The following is a 17,679-nucleotide window of genomic DNA, read 5'->3' on the forward strand; positions in this document are numbered from 1 at the left end:
AGAGCTCTGGATATRTGAGCATCCAAGTTTCACAGGTGCCAATTTTGAAGTACTTTGGAAAAAATACAGCTATTAAAAATGGTAGGAAAAGAAAACAGCAATAGCCAAAGAAAATAGCAATAGCCTGCCCCTTTGCAGGGAACAACTGCGGACACCTTGTCCATTATTTACTGAAAAAAAAGCCAACACTGCTTTCCAGGACCGAAGCCCTGATTTTAATTACGACACAAAAGCTGAATATTTCTGCTATCACAAGATTATTGCTGGTGCCGGAATTTTTCCTTAACCTCCAGCTAAAATCCTCTGAGCTGACGCTCTGAAAATGGAACGGCATACGAAATACGCTCTCTGACTCTCAGGGTGGGAGGCCCCCCCCCTTCTCCAATAAACAATTTTGCATATATTTAAACCTCCCTCCTCTGGTTTCCAAACTCCTCCCGCCTCCACCCTCCCCAGCAAAGAAATTACGAAAATCCGTCATTTCTCTCGTTTTCCCTTGCACCTCCATCTATCAGTGTTTCAAAGGCAGTCTCCTCAAATGCAGAGCAGAGCAGGAGATGGGCAGCAGTAATGGGAATGTGCTCCTGACTGTGCAAACCCACACAGAGAGTGAGGACAGGAGAGACTGCATTTGCATACATATTAAACGAGAGCAGTAAAAAATGCAGACGTGCAAACCATTTGGACATGGCTCGCCTCGGCGATGCGCCCTGCAAGGGAATCAATCTTCTGCCTTCTTAAAGGGAAAAACCTGTTACGGAGTGAAAAGCAAAGCCAGAAAGACGTCTGCGTGCAAACACGGTCAAGGTTTTGAGACAATCCAACCTTCTGCCTTTGCTCTCAAAGACCTGCTGTGCAAAGGTTTTCACGTAGGACRGCAAGACTCTGCCTGGAGTTTCCATCTCCAGCTGTTGCCCTTGCCCTGTGTATGGTAGGCCAGACTGGATCTTTGGCCCTCCTCCAACCATCACAGCACCAAGAGAAGGAGAGTTTGCAACACCCCGCTACCCCATCCCAAACCTACAACACAACTCCCTGCTTGACTTAAAGCAAGATCTTCCCACCTCTGCATGCCATGGCCAAGCCSTCAGGCAAGGACAGCAGACCTCCCTGAAACAACCTCAGCCAGGCTGAGGATCTGAAGGAAATCCAYGCAGGAAATAAGTTACCTCTGGATGTGTTGAAGAAACCCATCTTCTGCATCCTATCTCATACTGTCATACATTGAAAAAGGGTGTGCTAAGTGCCATGTCCTTCTCTGGCCTTGGACACAACCTTGGTTACAGCAAGCTCTAGAGAGTGAGGCACTGAGCCTGGACAGACTGACSGGCTCCTGGAAACAGCTTTGGGCCAAAGTCACAGGGAGTCTCTCTGCTGGCCTGATGGAGCTTTGCATCTGTCCTACCACACACTAACYGCCTGTGCTGCACAGTCGTGACATAGCGCTGCACATGCATGCACCAGTCCCAGAGGTTTTGTTGGTCTTTTCACAAGCAGCTCCCAAGCCCACAATCTACGTTGAGCTGGAGGGACCCAGCGCAGCCTCACCTCCACTTTCTCCAATGTCCTGGTTAAGGATGTACCTAAGGCAGGACATTACAACCAAGGGGACAAGTAAGTGCAATAGGTTTTATAAAGTAGATCATTCCTAGGTGCCTGCAAGGGTATGGATCTAACGAGGCAAATCAGGCAGACAAACCTACCGATTTCAAAGTCTTCAGGTTCAGATGCATAGAAAGTGCAAAATCAGTAACTTTTATATTGCCACTCAAGGAACCACAAAGATAAAAGCAATATGCTGAGAGTGAAGATGCCATGAATATTTCTCATCTGCACTTACAAGAGTTATTTGGGACCAACGGCTTGATTCTGCATTAGCCTTGTTCAAATGAGATAATTTACATTCAGTGCTGGCTAAAAACAGGCTGTCAATATATTTACTTATGTCGGGTCTCACTTCCCAACCACAGTGATAAAAAATACTAGGTGTACACGGAAAGCAAAGGTGAGCAGAGGTTATGTACGGCAGGAGCAGGTGGGGACAGTGAGGATCGAGTCCAGTTCAAACTTTGGTTCACTCCAAGCCAGCAAAGGTGTGAAGCTCCTGCTGGGAAGGAGAAGGGGACTCATCAGCAACTGCTGTTTTRCATCACATCCTCCCAGCAACGTTCCTCTGGAAAGCCAAGAGCTTGCCAAACTCTGCTGTCCATCCCCAAGGTCCCGAGGCTACAGACTAGTAGAAATACCTCCCACTCAAGCATCATGTCCTGCTCCTTCAGGCACCACCTCCTCCTGGCCAAACCACACCTCCGAGCCAGCTTTGCTCCTGTGGGAAATGCTGTCTGGAGCCTCACTTCTCCTCCCCTTCCCAGCTACCGCTGCTATGGCCAGATCTAATCTAAATGCCTGCTTATAGGTAGCTGACTCACAGCCACCTGCCTTTTCGTCTATAGCCCAAAGGACCTGAAAGGTGAAAATGCTGCCAGCACCTGCCTGGTGTTCAGCAAACCTTCCCCACTGCCCCCAGAAATACTGCTTCTGCCGTGGCCACCAAGCCAACGATAGTGCAGCAGCTTTTAATGGTCTTCTGCTTCCCTTCCAACCTCCAACCCCTCCAAAGAAGATGGTCTCTGAGTGAAACGGCAAACAAAATCCGCTTCCGAGTAGCGCTTGCCAGTGTGGATTCTCTGGTGTCTCATAAGGGTTGAGTTCACATGCTGTAATCATGCTTTAGAGTCTTTCCTCTTTACCCACCCACCCGTTTTCACAAGACCTGCGGGAGGGATCCCAGAGCTCTCCCCTTCAGCCAAACGTAATTGAAACTTGTAGCTGGGTGAAAAATGGGGGGAGGCGGGAACAAACAGAGAACGAGAGAGACACGTACGCACACGCGCACAGGCTGGATCGCAGAGGCCCTACTCCCTTTAAGAAAAAAAGGAAAACAAGGAGGAATACAGTGGCCATGTGCACAGGCTGAGCTGCCCGTGTGCTTGCACGCTGCACGGTCCGTCCCCTCCTCCTCATCTGCTGGGGATTTACGGACACAAACATGCTGGGGAGGGTTTGCCCAGCCACACATGCRTGTTTATACGGCACCCTGCACAAGAGCGGCTCCACTCCCAATAGCAAGTGACAATATATAAATATTTAGCGAAGCTAATTATACTTTGATTAAACTTTTGCAATAACAATGCTCCCATGAAAGGGCAGTGAGGAGGATCTCAAAGAGGGAACCCACAGGTTTCCACCCAGAAACACAACCCCGGCCTCCTCAGAGAAACAGGAAGGCAAAAGAAAGCAGAGTTCAACAAAACAACAGCAAAACAACTTATTCAAAAGTTGTCATTTGGCAAGTGTAAATATATTAGCGATTGTGTTGATATAAGGCTCATATCAAAAGAGGTTAATTTGATAATTGTTCATGCAGAGAAGAAAAAAAAAACAATCAAGACTATTGCCACCGGCATCTGAAAAGCCTCTCTTGGTTAAATCAATTTCCTTTTTTAACTTAATTTGAGTTAATAAGAAAGCTATGGTGTAGCCATAATCCAAAAACAAAACTCCCCACATTTATTCTCTTTTTGACTGATCTTATTTTGGCACAAGTCTGGCAGCCTAGAGCAATCAAAGGCCAAAGACTTTATTTATCAGTTTGGGGTAGATTAAGGGACAGTAGAAAAATGGAAATTCTTTTGCTGAGAAATGTCCATTAACTTCCCCAGTGATGCAGCATAACACACCCCGTAGCGGCGGCTGCCAGCAAGATAGCAGCGCCTGCTAGGTCCTYGCGCAGGACCCATGTCCCAGCAGTAGTCAAGAGATGTCAAACTCACCCCACAAACGGCCCCAAATGACATTTTTAGAGAGGCTCCGTTATCTGAGACTACAAAATTAGCACCGTATAACATCCTTGGTCTGCAAGACAGTCCCTGCCAACGTCAATGGCAGCGTTGCATGAAGATCAAAGGCAAAACACAGTCCTTGTGCAACAACAAACATTTTGGGTGGTGGAAGAGCGTATGGGGAGCAGCTGGCAGCAAGCCACTCTCTGGTCGGAGGAAGCCCGGCTGAACCTCAGAAAGCTCCAGAGTGAAAGCTTACTCCTGCCATTTGCCTAAATTAGGCAACCTGCAAACACAGTTCTTCAGGAATACCCAAAAGCAATTTATGTGAAAATTTAGCAATGAAAACATTGCCCTTCCACCAAGGAGTTAATAGCCCTGAGAGCAAACCAGAGGTCTCACTCGTGCTGTGGGATTTCTCCCAGTGACACCATGTTCTCATTTGGGGACACGTTTCTTTGTTCGCTTTTCCCCAGTAATATAGGGGATATAAATTTTTGTTGCAGAGAGAACTCCAGGCAACCTGCAGCTACCTTCAAGGCTTCTAGCTGTGTTTCAGCTGGAACACTGCTGCTGTTGCTGCAGTTTTCCAGCTCCCAGCTGCGTCTGCAGTAAACCCTCTCCCCTGCCCGGGGAAGCGGGAGCCCTCGTGAAACACAGCTTCCCGTGTTTCAGGGACCTCCTGTCTGGTTTAACCCCACGGGGGCAGCCACCCTCCGAYCCCCAGCCCCTGGCACTGCAGAGGCAAAGCCACCTCAGATGAGCAGAGGAGCTGCGAAACCTTGGGCCAGCACAAGGACGTGCCCMGAGACGTTCCCCCGTGCAAGAGTGTCTCGGGCAGGTAAAGTGCTGGAGCTCTGGCAAATGCTGACGCCGGGGGAAGCAGGACTGGTGCTGGGTGCCTCAGCCCCTCTCCCACCCGCGAGGTTTTGCTCTCTCAGCAGGTCCCCGAAGCTCAGCCCCATCACTCAGCGCTGAAGCAAAGAGCCGGGGGCTGGGAGGCCGTGCCGGGAAGGCAGCCCGCTCTCCCAGGCTCTCCGCGAGGGCTCGGCGCTCGCGGGCCTGCCTCCCCCAGCCAGCTCCGCATTGCACACATTCCTGCAAACCTCAGCGCCGGCAGCCCCGGAAGGGGAACGCTGCAGCCCACGGCGGCTCCCAGGCCAGGCGCGAGGAAGCCTTAACCCCTTCCCTGCTACAGCAAAGCTTCCGCCGGCTCCCGAGAGGTTGAAGGCAGTGGGAGAGAGCACTCTGCCCAAAGGCCAAGCATCTGAGTCCACATCCCCCCCTTCCCCTAAACAATCCTCCTAAATAATCCCTGGGAATGCAGCCCTCCCCTTCCCCTTCCCATGGCCTGGCAGCGAGGCAGGGGACAATCCACCCCTGGCCAAAAGCCATAAACCCTCCCAGGAGCCAGCAGAGCCCCAGGCGATGCAGGGCCCCCCCCCGGGGCCGAGAGCCCTGCTCCGAGGCGCTGGCACGGATGGTCTCAGCAGGGCCACGGAGGGGACCCAAGGGACGGCCACAAGTTGGCAAGGTTTATTCTGCACCAAAGGGAGCGCGGGTGTTTCGCACCCACGGTGCTTAAAGCCGCGATGGTGAGGGGGGTTTCTCACGAACGCGGGTGACGGAGAAAGCCCTGGAGATCAGGTTCTGCTCTCGGGTAGGGACGTGGGAACCTACCTGCAGCTCCAAGACCGGTTGGAGCAGCCCGCCTGGCGCCGCAGCCATCCGGCTAAGGCACCTCTGCGCCGGGGCACGCGGGCCAAGGAGAGAAGCCGAGGGGGTGAATTCACGGTACGCCACGCTCGCTGGCTCTCCCCCGGCAGCAAACGCAAGGCGATGGCAGAGCGCAGAGACCTCTGCGAGCGGCGAGCGATCGCCACCGCCCCGTGTCTGCACGTGGCTCTTTGCACCCGCCGAGACCCTCGGCCAGCCGGTTCCCGTCCTCACGTGCCCGGGAAAGCCCGGGCGGCCGTGCGCGGCTCCCGGCCCCCCTCTCAGCCCARTTTCTCTGACACCCCCCGAAGGCGTTTGGGCTCTGCTGTCCCACGCGAGGCACCGCGCCAGCTCCACAGCCGGAGGGTCTGTCCTCGAAAGAGCGGCAACCAGGTGTCCCTGGAAGCCAGAGGACGGACCTGAAAAGGCCCTGGGCAGGGCTGTGCCAGCCCTGTTGGAAATCGGCTTGGTCCGAGCAGTTTCCAGCTACAGTGGCAATACTTTGCTTGGTCTTGAAAAAACACATTTATGGCTCAAAAATGAAAGCAAGCATTTTTTTTTCTCTTTATTTTCTTCTTTTTGGAAAAATTGGACAAAGTCCTTCGCAGCGCAGGTAACGTCGCTGAAACCCAGGGCTGAGCCTGCCGGCTTCAGCAGACGCAAGCGGAGCGCGCAGGGCACCGGGCGTACGCCAGCCCTGGGGCCACGGGGCCCTCCCGGCTGCGATCGGATCACCGACACCGACACACGGTTCTGCTTGGTTTCCTCCAGTGTTAGCACAGTCAGATCAGGCCCAACAGGAYTGACCACATAACACAGAGCAAGGAGAAGGCGGATTTGTCATTTAAAAAGAAACACACACATGAAAGTTTCAGTTCAAAAGTTGCCTCCAAATTTAGGTCTTCTAAAATTAAGTTTTTGTATTTTTATAAAACAGAACTAGACCTTTCATAATAAATTAATARTCAAAGGCCCACAGAAATGTTCCCATAAACTATTTTTTAATTCCAAAGCAAACCATTTGTTTGAAAGAAGCAAGTGTTTCCCTGCAGGACCAGCACTCCAGTAACTGCAGCATGATGGTAGAAAATGGGGCTGTAGAGTACAAATAACTTTATTCTAACCAACCACCCAGCCAAGCAACCTATTTCAATGTCCAAATGGAGATATCCCAGTGACAGAGCCCACAGAAAATGCTAAGGTGCATAGTTAAAAGGGGAGGGGAGAAACGAAAACAAACAGTAAAAATAGCACAGATTCCTTCAGGTGCTATTGGTGACAAAAGACGAAAGCTGGGATTTTCATCTTCTTTCCACCATCTCTACAYAGTGAAGCTCAGAGACTAGAGATATGAGGGTTTCAGCACACCAGGTGCTACCCACCAGGCACCCCTCATGCAAGGGWCCCTCAGCTATAAACACTGAATTGCTGGAACATAGTGTTCCTTCTTAAAAAAAAATCAAAGAAAAATAAAGGCACGCTCTCCCAGCTGGTATCAGCCAGTGTAAGCCCATGAAGAACAGGGGAAGGAAAGGCCAAACCCTGATCTCTCAGTCTTTTGTACTCCAGCCTCGCTTGTATACACCAATATCACATTACAAATGTGTAAGTCGCTGCATTAATGGCAAGGTGCCACCGGCATAAATACATTCATATCTGGACAAAAGATCTGTCCACAAGTCAGGACCTTCATTAAAAATGAGTTTGTAAGCACTTCCCCTCATTCTTTTGGTTCATTTCTACAAAAACAAAATGTATCGTTGTGTCAGAGTTGCAAGGACGCGCAGCCCAAGACCGGACCRAGCGCTTGGTGCTCAAGCCCCGGCGAGCTGCACATCCGCAACACTCCCAGCTTTCTCAGGCTTGCCTAGGCACGGATTTGAAGTTGCGGCGTTAGATCCTGTTAGCTGGCTTCATCTAACAATCATTGAGTACATCTAGACYACAGCCTGGCTGCGGCTGCGGTCGGGCGATGGGTAGGGCACAGTGCGGGAGCGCAAAGCCCAGGGGAGACGCTGGGGATGCGTTGCATGCGGCGGCGCAGGCTGCACTGCACGGCACCRCGGGGGCGGTGGGAGTTCAGAGGAGCAGGCTTGGAAAGCAAGTAGCCCCAGCCATGAAAATAAAACCATCAGAGCTATCCAAACACAATGACACAGATAGGGCATCTTGCTCAGGAGGCTTCTGAGTGGAAATTGTTGGAGAYGATGTTCTCTTTGAGACTGCCCATCAGCACATTTCTTACGTGCAGTCCCTCACCATCTCCCTGCTCTTGCTGGGCAAAGTGCTAGTTAAACCCGATCTTAACCAACATGGCCAGTCCTTCATGCTCTGCTACCAAGACCAGATCAAGCTAATTTAAAACTAGTTCAGGTAGATATGGACACACCACACTGCACACTGTATTGCTGGGATCAAGTTTACAGAATGGCATTTTAAAGCCAACTGAAATGTGCTTCAAACCACCATACCACAAACGGCAGCAGTTCAGCAGCTGCATCCCAAGCGGTTCAAGCGCACATGCGTGAACGGCCGTGGAGGCCCTGGGGTGGAGCTTCTCCATTGTCCCTCTGTGCCCTGGGGCACTCTCTGGTAGCTGCGCTCCAAGGACAATTCCCCCTGGACTTCCCAAGCAGTCCACAAAAGTAGGAACCAAGGAAGGAGATGACAAAGTAATGGTAAAGCCTGTGGGAACRTGCAGCCTGTTATGACAGACAGACAAGTGTCGATGACAAACCACTCTCTTTGCATGCTAGACAAAGCCACCCTAGAAAATGTGATGGCTATTCTTGCTGCAGCCTCCTCTCTTTCCATGAGCTGTGTCAGAGTTCCCTCTCTTCTTCCAAAATATCTGATCGCGTTAAATTCTGACTTTTGCTGCTGTAAAGAAGAGAAGGGCTCTTGCTTTCTGCTTACTGATGAGGAYCCAGTGTCCATAAAAAGAGCAAGGATCCAAGGCAGACAGAATTTGCAGGGAGAGACCATAGCTTTTATCAGGCCAACTGACAGAACCCGAAAAACAACCAACTGAATTTGGGGCACAACTGGCTTTCTTCAAGATCTGTCTATGTTGCATGCAGGAGATGCCTGCAGTCAACTCAGGGTACAGCATAGGAAAAAACTGGAACATCCTGTCTTGAAAACACCACTGGCTGAAGGGCTGGAAAAAATAATGAGTTCAAATAGAAAGGCATCTAAGAGGGGGATTTCCAAAAAGGTGGAGAAGAAACCATCAAAGGAAGATTTCCAAAGTGTTCATTGCATGGGGTGTTCCCTGGGCAGKGAACGTTTTCCAAGAGCTGGCTCCAGGACAGCTTCAAGACTTCAATACTGTCAATCCACAGGGGTGGATTTGGGAGAAAGGAGCTCCAAATCCCATTTGTAGTAGAGGTCCAGGTAGGCAGGTGCCTTAGCTGGAGTTGGGAACAAAACACAATGGCAGATCTGAGCCTGATGTCCCTTTTATGCCACTCTCTCATTGTAAAGAAGCCACAAAGCAGAACATCTTTTAAATGGATGCATACCTACTTTAACTCTCTTTTTCAGCAACCAGATAGGCATGAAAGGAACTCAGGGCCAGGGAGAGTCAACCCTCATACATGTCTACTCCTTTTRAAATAGCCCTTCTGGCCCACTTTTGTGCCTCCCAGTCACCACAACTTGTTCCTCCATTTCCCAACTGCCAGGCAGAAGAACTCTGCCTTCGTTTGGCAGAGAGAGTCTTGGCCCAATACATTTCCCAGCCTAGGTCCTGGTCTTGCAATGGCTTTTGGAGAAGTGTGGCTTCCTCACCCCAGTATCATCATCTGCTAAAAGCAGACAGAAATTAAAAGACAAAAAGTATGGCAGYTGGGAGAAAGGGAAGCAAGCCAACAAAAAGGGGAGGTTGTTTGTACATAACCAAGGCAAATCTGTGAGTTTGTATGGCTTTGACCTCCCGGCCACAAAAATAGCCCCAGCTGCAACCGTAAGAGAATCCGGGCCTTGCCCGAGAAGGGCACCAAACCTAAGACAATTTCAAGTTCATTAAGGACTAGGGCAAGAGCAGCAGAGAAATCAGTGGGGTTTTCAGGAGTGCACTGAGACCACGCTCCAGCAGCACAGTAATGAGGACGGCCAGGTCCAGCCTTTGGATTTTACTCCGGGTCATTGCTGCAGCTCACAGGCACCTTCCACATCAGATGTCACCCCATGCACCAAGATCCAGAGTCGCTGGCAGTGCTTCCTTGGGGATCAGACACCTGCTGGGTTTGATGTCCAGCCAGAGGGACGAAGGTCCCTTCATTTGCTAAGAGAGCACGCAGAAGAAGATGGGTTATTCCTTAATGACAGTTACAATACCATAGTCTCACCCAGAAGACTTGCTTTCCACACCTAAGGTACATCCTAGGCTGTCACTGAATTCACAGTTCTCTCAGTCTATAACACGCTTTTCCTCTAACTGCCCAATAAAACAAGGCAGCACTTATCTGTGTCTCACAGATGGGTCACTGGAGGCACAGAGAAACAAAGACCCAACTTCTCACTGCCTAAACTTCACTCAAAGCACCAGGCTTGGGGACTCTATGGCATTCAGAGACTTGAACCTGAGCCCAAGGTCACCCAGAGCAAAGAACCAGCCCAAAATCCCAGAATCCCAAGAGCCAGGCCCCTGGCCATCCTTGCCCCATCCAGCCAGCTGAAGTTGCTCTCCTAGGTTGTATCCCAGCCTTCATGCTCTGGACCGTCTCAGAGGAACAGCTTGTGCTGCTCACAGAACAAAACTCAGCTTTTGATGCCATTGGCACTTCCTCCATTAGTCGCTTTGAAGATTAGGACTGGAGCCTTAAATTGGCTCCAGCAGCTGATGGGAAGCCAATGGAGCAGCTTGAGTTCCCGGTGGCCTAGCCCTTTGGGGAGGTGAGCGGTCATGCTCTGTACCAGCTGGCCCCACTGTACTGTTTCTACTTTCAGCTTCTGCTTGAAATCACAGAAATCCTGGCACGTTGAGCCAAGCAATGGGATCAATATAGTGGACAAAATCCCTACAGCCCAGCTAGAGGAGAAAAGGCATTTTTTGAAACAGGCATTGCCTGGTCATCACAGCTAGAGAAGAAGCCAGCAAAATCCTCATGCTCCAAACCGCCTCCATGGATCAAGGCAGCCTGCTGACAACAGAAGGAAGGGTGTCACTGTTGGCTTCAAAGGCTCTCATTTTTCAGCCTGCTTCCCTTCCATCTTCAGCTCGACTCAGCTGTTCATATCCACATTTCACAGGACTCCTCACCATAGTAGCAGCTCTACTGGTTGAGCCACATGGGAGAGAGAAATATAAGCCATGGTATCTCCCTTACCCCTCTTGGAGGCAAAGCCCCCCTCTCCTCCCAGCACCATACATCCCTCACTCCTAAGGCCCTACACCGATGATGGGCAGCAGTAAGAGAGCAAGGTCTCCTGCGGGTAAGAAGGTAGTGTGAACACTGAGAGCATCTGGAGCCTTGGTGAGAGCCCAGGGTGGGAACATACAGGCATGTTTTTAGTTTAGCTTCTGCTCCTCCTGCAACTGCTGTTGTAGTGTGCGATTTTCACCGGACCAGCTTTGGTCCAAGCTTGGTCCAAGTTTGAACCCACTGCTAGGCACTGCATACCCACAGAGACACCCACACAAAGCAACCCCCTTTGCTCTAATCAGTACAATTTCAGTATTGAACAGAGCTCACAGTTATGTACATATAGCTTGAGCTGTAAGCGTTCGTGAGACGACCCTGCCCTACTCCGACCCTCACAACTGGGAGCCATGAATCAGTACAACTGGGTTTCACCTGCACCCACCACCCCACCCCACAGCACCCACCAAGGCAGCTCCTTTAGCCCAAATTCCTTCAACCACTTCAGAGCCTGCTGAGTCAAAGGATGCCCAAGAAAGGAGGGACATGGACCACAAAAAGCCACAGCTTCTCTCCCCAGTCAAGTTTGAACCCTTCAAACAAGGGAGGAGATCCACACAAAACAAACTTGCTTCCAAAGCATCTCCTTCCGCCAGGAGCCAGGGTGCAGGGGCAGAAAGACACTTCATGCCGTTACGTGACATGCACCAAAGTAACATGTGGCACAGTCACAACCACTCTATTAATTTAAGTTAATTTCCTGCAGTTCTGTCTTAGTTTTCCAGCAGATTCAGGACTTAAAGGTTAAAGCATAACCTTGTCTCAGTAGCTTGCTATTCGCTCCATGCAAATGTCTACCTACAGCCTGGTAATTACATGCATTTCCAAAGAGCCAATCCGCCGTCAGCCTGACAGATACTGATCTTCCCGTTTTATTTTTAGCTCTGTGCTTCCCCCTCTAGATGCAAAAAAAAATTCTGTTTGTTCCATCTTTGCTGCAGCCTCTTTTCTCGCCGGCTCTCCAGCGAGCTCCTGTCTCAGGCAGGCTGGAGCAGGGAGCAGCACAGAGCACAGACTGCAAAGCAGTGCCGGGCTCCCGACGGGAGACCTTCACGGTCCCCCATGCAAGGTGAAAGCGGGTGGCTGGCTCCTTTCAGGCCACCATGGAAATATGTCACCTCGAGCAGGGGTGGGGGGAAAGAAGAAGCTACAAATCCCCTTACGCACACACATGTGCGTGAGCAGTCCAGGAGAACTAGCTACCTTCTCTTCAGGACATCTCCAGCACACTCACATTCAGCCAGTTCTCTGCAGAGAGAAAAGGGGCCAAATCGGGTATAATTCAGCCACATGCTACAGGCTCTGCAAATCCAGGATTTGTCCCCTCGCAGAGCTAGGTGGCTTCCCTGTTTAGCCACGTGGGGCCACCTCAAAAGAGGAGGCAACGCTGGGAGAGAAGATGACAAGGGCCAGTTGATGCTTTCCCACTCTTAAAATGGGCACATGTGAGATTAAGCATCTGTAGTGTCCACCATGCAGCTCTTCATGCCAAGGCGAGGAGCCCAGCTCCGGCCACCCCGCTCCCTCTCCATCTCCTCTGGCTCCACAGCTGTTCTCTGGCTGCACGTCTTCTTCGGGGAGCTCTCCCGAGGTTGGAGTGAGAGCAGCAGAGAAAGCAGTGGGAAACAGGGAGAGGAGCTAGCAGGAGAGGGGGAAAGCACAGAAAACTCATGGAGGAGAGAAGAGTCGCTGGAAACGTGTATCCTCCAGAAGTTTAGCACTATCTGGCAGCCCCCTACCAAAGATAAGCCCGAAAGGCTGGCTATAAATCATAAGGTTTGGAAGAAATAAGGATCAGGTTCTTCTTATTTGCCTTTTCTTTTGGAAGGAGGCTTGGACTGGAGATGGGTTGGGCTTTAAGGGTGAGGTCTGCATGCCTCTCTCTCTCTCAAATGCATTTTTTACATTTAAACCAGAACAAATTCACACAAACTTTAGTCACACGACAAGGAAAAAAAAAAAAAAAAGACAGAGAGCCTCACGAGTGACATGCTAAGAAAGGGCTGGCTGCCAGCGCCGCCGCGTAGCCGGCCAAATCCCCCGTGGGGCAACGCTGGCTGCAGGGCACGGCACAGCTCCGGGGCGGGCGCCTACCGTATCCCCRGAGCAGGGGACGGGGAGGCAGGAAAGCACAACCGCAGACAACGGCAGAGAAAGGGGTCGGGGGGGGGTAAAAGTGTTTGCGTGGAGCAGAGAAAGGAAAGCTGAGTGCAGGGCAGCTGCAGAATAAAAGGCGTGAGAGAAAGCTGAAGAGGAAGGGAAACAGAGACCGATGGGCCAAGAGAGGATAAAGCAGAAGGAAGGTTTGAGTGAGGTGGCTGAAGTATCKCTCCAGCGCTACGGACACCGCCGACCTCTGCATCAGCAGCCCCAGCCCCTGCCACGTGGGAAGCTGTGSTCTTTTCTCATACCTGCAAATAAAGAACTGCTTTGCTCATTATACTTCTAGGGATCCTCCTCCTCACAAGACCACCATAAAAAAAATCGAGAAATTATTCCTAAATAGTTTTCCATTCCCAGGAGAATCTCTTTACACCACCCTTGACTCTGCTGAAATTTTGTAACAAACAAACACACACACARCACTCGAAGAAACACATCCAGCGGCCTTCAAACATTCTCAACAGGTGGTTTCAGGCTGTTTATGGGAGCAATGTTTCTCCCAAGATCTGGGCTCCATGGTCCCAGCTTTCCCCTCCCACCGCTCACAATTTAAAGGCCAATGTAATGCAGAATCAGGGAAGCAGGAACCACGGCAGTAACTTCAGTGGGCACTGGATGAGACCACATGAAGATAGCGCGGAGAAAGCAGGGGAGAAAGCAATTATCCCCATTACAGAGCCAGGAGAACCGAGGATCACAGCTTTAGCTATTTACTTAACAGCCCACAAGCTGGGAATCAAACTCAGATCCCAAATCCCCATCCTTCTGCACAAAACAAAACAAACAAAATCCAAACAACCTTCCTCTCATTTCAGAGAAGTTGGGGAACTCCAAGGGAGCTAGTCTTGGGCAGGAAGGACAGCAGGACCAAGCCATGAACCTCGCTGAGCCGTGCAGCTACACCGCTCTTGCACTTCACCATCCTTCACCTCTCCAGACCCCGCACAGAGTCCAGCACAGACACGCTCAGCGGCTGAGCCCCCAACAGCTGAGGCCACTGATGCCTACAGGTTTAGCCAAAGGAATTCGGGGTAAGCTATGAGAAAATGTCAGTGTAAACCTACCCCTTCACTACATTCCTGCAAAACATCTTTAAATCTCAGCTTTGCATAACGGTATTTTAAACAATTCCAACCTGGCACTGCCAGCTTTCTGTTTGAAAGACTGTTCCCTGCTGCTGGTTCGTTTGTGTTTTTACCCACTATTCAGGTTCATTCTTTATTCAATTCAATCACATCATTGCTTCTACCCTGGTTTGAAATTTTAAAGGCTGGGTTCCCTCCAAGCCTCTTTCCTTGCATTTACAACCTTCTCCTACAAAGGACAGCAACAGCCTCCAATATGCTTCATTAATGAAGACTACACTCAGGACTTTGGTTGTACCCGCTCATCATAGACATCCATGCAAAGGAGGCTGCAGAAGCCAGAGCATGAGCATTTTTAACCTCTTCTTCTAATCTTGTCCCTCAGGCTCTATATCATTATGGTGCTTTTCTCCAACTCTCTTCCCGATGGATCTTCACATGAATGTCACTGCAGTGCCCAGGCTTGGGCACTAGAAAACAGTGTTGTGAGCATGACCGAGAGAGAAACAAACAGGATACTGTCTCCAGTGTTGTCTGACGTGGCCTCAAGATGTGTTGGTCCAAAAATACCAAAGAATAGAACTGGCACTTACGCAAGACATGCACAACAGAAGCTCTTAGCCATTCTGTGATGACCACTGTTGGCTTCACAGAAGTCAAGGAACTGGGCCTTTCCCAAGGCCACCTGGACCAGTGCTTATACTGTACTCTCTAGTYTGTGGTGCCATTTTTTCTAAGTCCTTCAGCTTTTCAGATGTTTTTTCAAGATCTTTGCTTCTAGATCTGTCAGAGAGACATCCACAGCCATTTTCCAGATCCATGGTTGTTTCTGCCTCCTTAGATCTAACCTTCCCAGTCTCTCTGCATTTTTTTTCCTCCCTGGCATTTTCAGCTTCTCCATCTTTCCGCATCTAATGAACACATTCACATGACCTGGAAGAGAGCTGTAAACAGAAATGTGGACTCTGCTGAGCAAAGTCCTTCCATGTTGGAGGATGTGGCCTGCTAAATGAAACAGGGTCTGCAATCAAAGCCTTGGACAAGTGCTGGATGCTTCCCCATCACTGAGTCTATGTCTGTTCATCTAAATCTTTCATTTACAGAACCTCACTATAATATTTCTACCCATGTCTGCTTACATTTCCAGTGAGGTGCCAGGAGATACTGTACAAATTGCTTGGGTAAAACTGGCTATAGAGTGTTATGACCATTGAGCTCCTTGGGCTACTCATATCAACCAAAAAGCCAYCACGCTTGCTGTGACTTGCTCTTTCCAACCAGTCTTGCTAACTGCTCTTAGCCCTGTTACCTCCTAGAGCACTGATGCAGATACCGCAGAAGCAATGTTCTAACTTGAGGTGCTAGGATCCATTTAARCACCAGTTCTCTCCTCACTGTCAACCCCACTCCTTTGCTGGAGACTCACATTGTGCGACCAGATAGAAACTGCTCATATCAGATTACTTTTCTCCATCGAAGACTTGTGCCCTGGGCTTTCGGATCCCAGCTCACGTTTCACAGCTCCCCAAAATGTGCACCCACAGTCCAGGCATGATGTGAGCTAACCCCCAGACAGTGGGGCCATCTCCCTGACCCACTGGCAAACCTTCCCGGAGCCAGAGATGTGGAGGCAACGGGAATCTTTCCACTGAGTGCAACAGCCTCTGGCTTCATTCCAATATTCCACTTGGCCTGTCTATTCCCTTATGGGTTGCTTTTCTATTTTGGAGCCCATGATTGTATCTGACAAGGTCTCCTAATTGTCTCCACGGATTTTACTAGAGACCAATTTTAAAAGCAGCTCAGTAACTTAGTCACTTCAATATCATTGCTGAATTCAGTTCCCTCATTTATTAATGGGCCTACGTTTGCTCTTTTTCCCCTGATATGTTTGCAAAATCCCTTTTTATATCTCCTAACCCCTTTGGCTAACATTAACAAGCAAAAACTCAGTAATATTTGATATTATATGTATATAAATAAAAGCAGGAAAAGATCTTATTCACTCCTGTTATAGCTACTAAAGTAGGCCTAGGGCTCTGGAATAGCAGCTTTACTGCATATGTTAGATATCGCCATTACTTTATTAATGCCCAGAACATTGGAATTTTATTGGACTGTTTGGATTATTTACCTTATAAAGTAACATGGGCATCACAAAACACAGAAGGGGGTTTCTAGTACCTCCTGCTCAAGTCTGCACCTCCACAAGATGAGTGAACACAACAGTAAAAAAACAGAACAAAACCCATGTGCAAAATGATCTTACTTTCTTTTRTGAGAGGTGGGGAGGAAGGGGGTAAGAGAGGAGAAGAGCAGTTATCTTGGCRGCAATGCAATTGCAAATTTTTGCTCACAAGGGGTTGGTAGGGGCAATTTGCAAACAGCAATCCAAGTCGACTTCATGACCATCACAACAGCTGTCAAGTGGGAATGACCACTCATCTGGCCAGAAAATGTTCTAGGCTAACATTTGCTTGCAACCCAAACCTGGAGGCAATGGGGGGGAGGGGGGGGAGAAAGAAAAAGGGAAACAAAAAAAGAGGATTTTCCCGGGGGGGATTCCCCATTTCAGTATTTTCATCAACTTTTCAAATATGGTTGAAAATATGCACTAAACTGTAGTAAAACTGTAATCATCAGAACCAGTTAGCAGAGCTAACAACAACAACAAAAAAAAAAACACTTCCAAAAATGTAAGGAAGACTTTAAAAGGAATTAAAATAAGCTGTACCAGTCAAGTCAGCACTGATGAAAGCGGTCAGATTCCTAACTCTGCAAACTGGACTTTTATTTATCTTCCTTTAAACCACTGCCTCAAAGACTCCCCAGCCTGGGCACCCAGAGACCTGCTCTCCTCCCTTCCAGAGATAAGAAGGCCTCTGAAACACAGAAAATCCCTAGGAAGAGCTGCTTGAGGGTCCAGTCCCCCAAACTCAGCTTTRCAGATCCCTCAGGCCACTCAGGCCTGGGTGCAAAGTGGGTCCCAAGGGAGCAGATAAAACCAGTTTAGTCAAGTGCATTTTGGAGCTCTGTGGCATCTTGTTTTGGATGCTCCAAGCAGAAATTCACACCATTTGCCCTTCTGACTTAAGCCAAGGAAAAATAAAAGAGAYGGAGTCATATCCAGGACAACAGAGCAGCACTCAAGCTTCACGGGAGTTGTCAAGCCAGCTCCTCACCTGCCCGCGGCTCAAGCGGTTGCCGCCCCTCACCTCCTACAAGCCGCCGCGATGGCAGTCCATCATCCTTCCCCGCCGTCCTCCGAGGACACCACCCTCCCGCACACCACTGCTACCAAAGCARGGCAGCGAGAGAGAAAAAGCTGGGGTGAAGCCAAAGCCCGGCACACGGGACCCAGCTTCCCCCTCGGTTTCCCATCCGCACTCAGACGGAGCTGGGAGAGAAGGCTGCAGGGTCAAGTCCTGCCTGGGGGGAAGTCCCCCC

At 49.8% G+C, this 17,679-nt stretch overlaps 1 protein-coding gene across 1 annotated transcript in view; it reads right to left on the reverse strand.

The window, feature by feature from the left end:
• The window catches only part of NTMT1 (N-terminal Xaa-Pro-Lys N-methyltransferase 1), a 93,579-nt gene extending 87,930 nt beyond the window's left edge, over positions 1-5,649 (reverse strand). The window contains exon 1 of the mRNA XM_085325216.1: positions 5,523-5,649. The gene's annotated coding sequence lies outside the window, so the exon portion shown is untranslated. The remainder of the gene's footprint in view (positions 1-5,522) is intronic.
• Between the last annotated feature and the right edge of the window lie 12,030 nt (positions 5,650-17,679).

The sequence above is a fragment of the Rhea americana genome, unplaced genomic scaffold (assembly GCF_003343005.1).
Source record: "Rhea americana isolate MKP2758 unplaced genomic scaffold, rheAme1 scaffold_97, whole genome shotgun sequence".
In the NCBI taxonomy this organism is placed as follows: domain Eukaryota; kingdom Metazoa; phylum Chordata; class Aves; order Rheiformes; family Rheidae; genus Rhea; species Rhea americana.